Genomic DNA, 5,000 nt, shown 5'->3' with positions numbered 1-5,000 from the left:
GGACATTGATGGTCCTGGCTCCCCTCTTGCACACCATGTCACCACCATACCTGCACCCCTCTCCCCCCTGTGTCACCACCATACCTGCACCCCCCTCTCCCCCCCCCCCTGTGTCACCACCATACCTGCACCCCTCTCCCCCCTGTGTCACCACCATACCTGCACCCCTCTCCCCCCTGTGTCACCAACATACCTGCACCCCCCTCCCCCCTGTGTCACCACCATACCTGCACCCCTCTCCCCCCTGTGTCACCAACATACCTGCACCCCCCTCTCCCCCCTGTGTCACCAACATACCTGCACCCCCCTCCCCCCTGTGTCACCACCATACCTGATTCCCCCTCCCCCCTGTGTCACCAACATACCTGCACCCCCCTCCCCCCTGTGTCACCACCATACCTGCACCCCTCTCCCCCCTGTGTCACCAACATACCTGCACCCCCCTCTCCCCCCTGTGTCACCAACATACCTGCACCCCCCTCCCCCCTGTGTCACCACCATACCTGATTCCCCCCCTCCCCCCTGTGTCACCAACATACCTGCACCCCCCTCTCCCCCCTGTGTCACCACCATACCTGCACCCCGCCCTCTCCCCCCTGTGTCACCACCATACCTGCACCCCTCTCCCCCCTGTGTCACCAACATACCTGCACCCCCCTCTCCCCCCTGTGTCACCAACATACCTGCACCCCCCTCCCCCCTGTGTCACCACCATACCTGCACCCCCCTCTCCCCCCTGTGTCACCACCATACCTGCCCCGCCCTCTCCCCCCTGTGTCACCACCATACCTGCACCCCTCTCCCCCCTGTGTCACCAACATACCTGCACCCCCCTCTCCCCCCTGTGTCACCAACATACCTGCACCCCCCTCCCCCCTGTGTCACCACCATACCTGCACCCCCCTCTCCCCCCTGTGTCACCACCATACCTGCCCCGCCCTCTCCCCCCTGTGTCACCACCATACCTGCACCCCGCCCTCTCCCCCCTGTGTCACCACCATACCTGCACCCCGCCCTCTCCCCCCTGTGTCACCACCATACCTGCACCCCCCTCCCCCCTGTGTCACCACCATACCTGCCCCGCCCTCTCCCCCCTGTGTCACCACCATACCTGCACCCCGCCCTCTCCCCCCTGTGTCACCACCATACCTGCACCCCCCTCTCCCCCCCTGTGTCACCACCATACCTGCACCCCCCTCTCCCCCCCTGTGTCACCACCATACCTGCACCCCCCTCTCCCCCCCCCCTGTGTCACCACCATACCTGCACCCCTCTCCCCCCTGTGTCACCACCATACCTGCACCCCTCTCCCCCTGTGTCACCAACATACCTGCATCCCCCTCCCCCCTGTGTCACCACCATACCTGCACCCCCCTCTCCCCCCTGTGTCACCAACATACCTGCACCCCCCTCTCCCCCCTGTGTCACCAACATACCTGCACCCCCCTCTCCCCCCTGTGTCACCAACATACCTGCACCCCCCTCCCCCCTGTGTCACCACCATACCTGCACCCCCCTCTCCCCCCTGTGTCACCACCATACCTGCCCCGCCCTCTCCCCCCTGTGTCACCACCATACCTGCACCCCGCCCTCTCCCCCCTGTGTCACCACCATACCTGCACCCCGCCCTCTCCCCCCTGTGTCACCACCATACCTGCACCCCCCTCCCCCCTGTGTCACCACCATACCTGCCCCGCCCTCTCCCCCCTGTGTCACCACCATACCTGCACCCCCCTCTCCCCCCCTGTGTCACCACCATACCTGCACCCCCCTCTCCCCCCCTGTGTCACCACCATACCTGCACCCCCCTCTCCCCCCCCCCTGTGTCACCACCATACCTGCACCCCTCTCCCCCCTGTGTCACCACCATACCTGCACCCCTCTCCCCCTGTGTCACCAACATACCTGCATCCCCCTCCCCCCTGTGTCACCACCATACCTGCACCCCCCTCTCCCCCCCTGTGTCACCACCATACCTGCACCCCCCTCTCTCCCCCCCCGTGTCACCACCATACCTGCACCCCCCTCTCCCCCCCCCCGTGTCACCACCATACCTGCACCCCCCTCTCCCCCCCCCCCCCCCGTGTCACCACCATACCTGCACCCCCCTCTCCCCCCCCGTGTCACCACCATACCTGCACCCCCCTCTCCCCCCCTGTGTCACCACCATACCTGCACCCCCCTCTCCCCCCCTGTGTCACCACCATACCTGCACCCCCCTCTCCCCCCCTGTGTCACCACCATACCTGCACCCCCCTGTGTCACCACCATACCTGCACCCCCCTGTGTCACCACCATACCTGCACCCCCCTCTCCCCCCTGTGTCACCACCATACCTGCACCCCCCTCTCCCCCCTGTGTCACCAACATACCTGCACCCACTTCTCCCCCCTCTGCTGGGGGCACCTTATGTAAGGACAGACTCTGCTGGGGGAACCTGATGGCATCTGGTGGCAGGTGACGTGGCAGGTGACACGCTCAGGGGTCCCACTGATTCTGCATTATGGTGAGTTGAATGATTTCATTATTTATATTACAATGTAATAATAGTAATAATGCGCTTCAATCATCCTGACATTATAACAACCATGGTGCCGGGATGATTGAAGTGCTAACACCAGGTGTTTGGAGTATCTTTATCTGCTGATTATTAAACTCTGGAATACACATTGCTATTATGGTGTAGGATCTGGGTCTGCTGTCCCTCCATCCCTCTACCCTCCTTTCCCTCTGCATCCCTCATTCATCTCAGACTCTAACCACACCCCATTTAGCCACGCCCATGTAAGCCACGCCCACTATTTCACGTAAACCACGCCCATTTTTTTGCGCGGCGCGCTTTGCGCGCCGCATTTTTCCTTTTTCCTATGCTCCGCCTACTATCGCATGCCCCGCCCCCTAATTATAGCCTGACTCTGCCTACAGCCAAAAAAAGTGTCCCGAATTTTTTTTTCCCAATGTTGGCAACTATGGCCCCACCTCTGCTTATTGGAGCCGCCGGCTGAGGCGGAGTGGATCGGGTCCGATTTCCTGTTAGGTATGGAGCTGAGTGAGGGGAAGATGGGCCCTCCCCACCCCCCACCCGTCTCCGTATCGTTGCAGGGCGGAAGCGACGTCAAAGTGTCACTTCCTCCCATCGCTCTTATGGCTCCCGAACACACGATCCGAATATCAGACGACAGATCCTCCAACTTTCTTTTTTTTTTGCATACTAGTCGCAAGTAGAGATTGAAGAGGTTACTAAAGTCAGGAAAATTCTCGTACAACAGAGAAAAAAATGGGAAGTGATGTCATGTGTTGTGGTGTATTTGTATTGTATTTTTAGATGACAGCTGTACTGACTAAACGAAAATCGTACGATCTGGTATTGTACGAGGAAAACTTTCGTGCTTGTCCAATCTAATTATATCGGATGAACTGATTGGCTCTCAAAAGCTCTGTACTAAAGATCTGATTATCGTACGATCGCGGTATTTTTCGTCCGATTTCCGGATCGCGGGCCATTATCTAGTTGACGGCTCCCCAGAACGGCCGCTCTCGCACGCCCGCCGCTCTTTAAACATGTGATCGGCTGTGTCCAATCACAGCCGGTCACATGTAAACACGGAGATCCCGGTAATCGGCGCTCCTCGCCTCACACTGACAGAGTGTGGCGAGGAGAGCTGATCAGCGGCATCTCCTCACAGGAGACATCTATACATGTCACCAGTGCCCTGATTACAATAGCCACACCAGTGCCACAAATCAGTGGCAGCAATCAGTGCCCACCACTGCCCATAAGTGCCACCAATCAGTGCCTATTAGGGATGCCAGTCAGTGCTGGCTATCAGTCCCGCCTATCAGTGCTGCCCATCATTGCGCATCACTGCTGTCCATCAATGCCCTTCAGTGTCGCCCATCAGTGCCACCCATCAGTACCCGCCTATCCGTGCCCACCAGTGCCGCCTATTAGTGCCCACCAGTGGCACCTATCAGTGCCACCTATTAGTGCCCATCAGTGCCCACCTGTCAGTGCCCATAAGTGCGGCATATTAGTGCCTCCTCATCAATGCCCACCAGTTCAGCATATCGGTACCCTTCAGTGCCGCCTCATCAGCGCACATCAGTGAAGGAGAAAAATTACTTAATTACAAAATTTACCGACAGAGACTAAATAAAAAAAAAAAAAACCCAGAAGTGATTGACCACTTGCCGACCAGCCGCCGCAGTTGCACTGCGGCAGAATGGCACGGTTGGGCGAAACAAAGTTATGTAATGTGTCTTCAGCCCCCCCCCCCCCGTGGCCACTAGGGGGCCCGCTCGCCCAACCCCCCCCCCCCCCGAGCCGATGCGAGTGCCTGGCGGTCTCGATCACCGCCGGGCTCCCGCGATCGCTCGGGGCACACGGAGAACCGGGATCTGTATGGTGTAAACACACAGTTTCCAGTTCTCTGAGGGGAGAACAGACAGATCGGCGATGGCCGTCGGCTGCCCGCCATCGCTCCTGAGAAGGAGGGAACGGAGATCTCTCAATGTAAACAGACAGATCTCCATTCTGTCAGGGGTGAGGAGAGCGATCTGTGGTTCCTACTGCTTAGGAACAACAATCGGTCTCCTCCCCCAGGCAGTCCCCCCCCAGTGCCCAGCACCAGTGAAAATCAGTGCCACCTATCAATGCCCAAGAGTGCCACCTATTAATGCCCACCAGTGATGCCAGTCAGTGCCATCTAGCAGTGCTGCCTATCATTCTCACCTACCAGTGCCCATTACTGCCACCCATCAGTGCCAGCTATCAGCACCACCCTTCAGTGCCACCTACCAATGCCCTTCAGTGCCGCCCATCAGTGCCACCCAACTGTGCCACCTCTCAGTGCCCAACAGTGCCCATCAGTGCCGCCTTATCAGTACCCATCAGTGCCACATATTCGTGCCCATCAGTGCCGCCTTATCAGTACCCATCAGTGCCGCATATTAGTGCACATCAGTGCCGCCTTATCAGTGCCACATATCAGTGCCCATCA

At 59.0% G+C, this 5,000-nt stretch overlaps 1 protein-coding gene across 8 annotated transcripts in view; it reads left to right on the top strand.

Annotated features, from left to right (window-relative positions):
- INCA1 (inhibitor of CDK, cyclin A1 interacting protein 1) overlaps positions 1-5,000 on the top strand; it is a 45,533-nt gene that overhangs the window by 1,974 nt on the left and 38,559 nt on the right. For 2 of the 8 annotated variants that reach the window (XM_073623064.1, XM_073623060.1), the window contains exon 1: positions 2,321-2,506. The exons of the other annotated variants lie outside the window; for them this stretch is intronic. The gene's annotated coding sequence lies outside the window, so the exon portion shown is untranslated. Of the gene's footprint in view, positions 1-2,320; positions 2,507-5,000 lie in introns of those variants that run through there. 8 annotated transcript variants of the gene reach the window in all.

The sequence above is a fragment of the Aquarana catesbeiana genome, linkage group LG03 (genome assembly GCF_042186555.1).
Source record: "Aquarana catesbeiana isolate 2022-GZ linkage group LG03, ASM4218655v1, whole genome shotgun sequence".
Taxonomy (NCBI): domain Eukaryota; kingdom Metazoa; phylum Chordata; class Amphibia; order Anura; family Ranidae; genus Aquarana; species Aquarana catesbeiana.
This window is presented reverse-complemented; position numbering and strand designations above follow the sequence as displayed.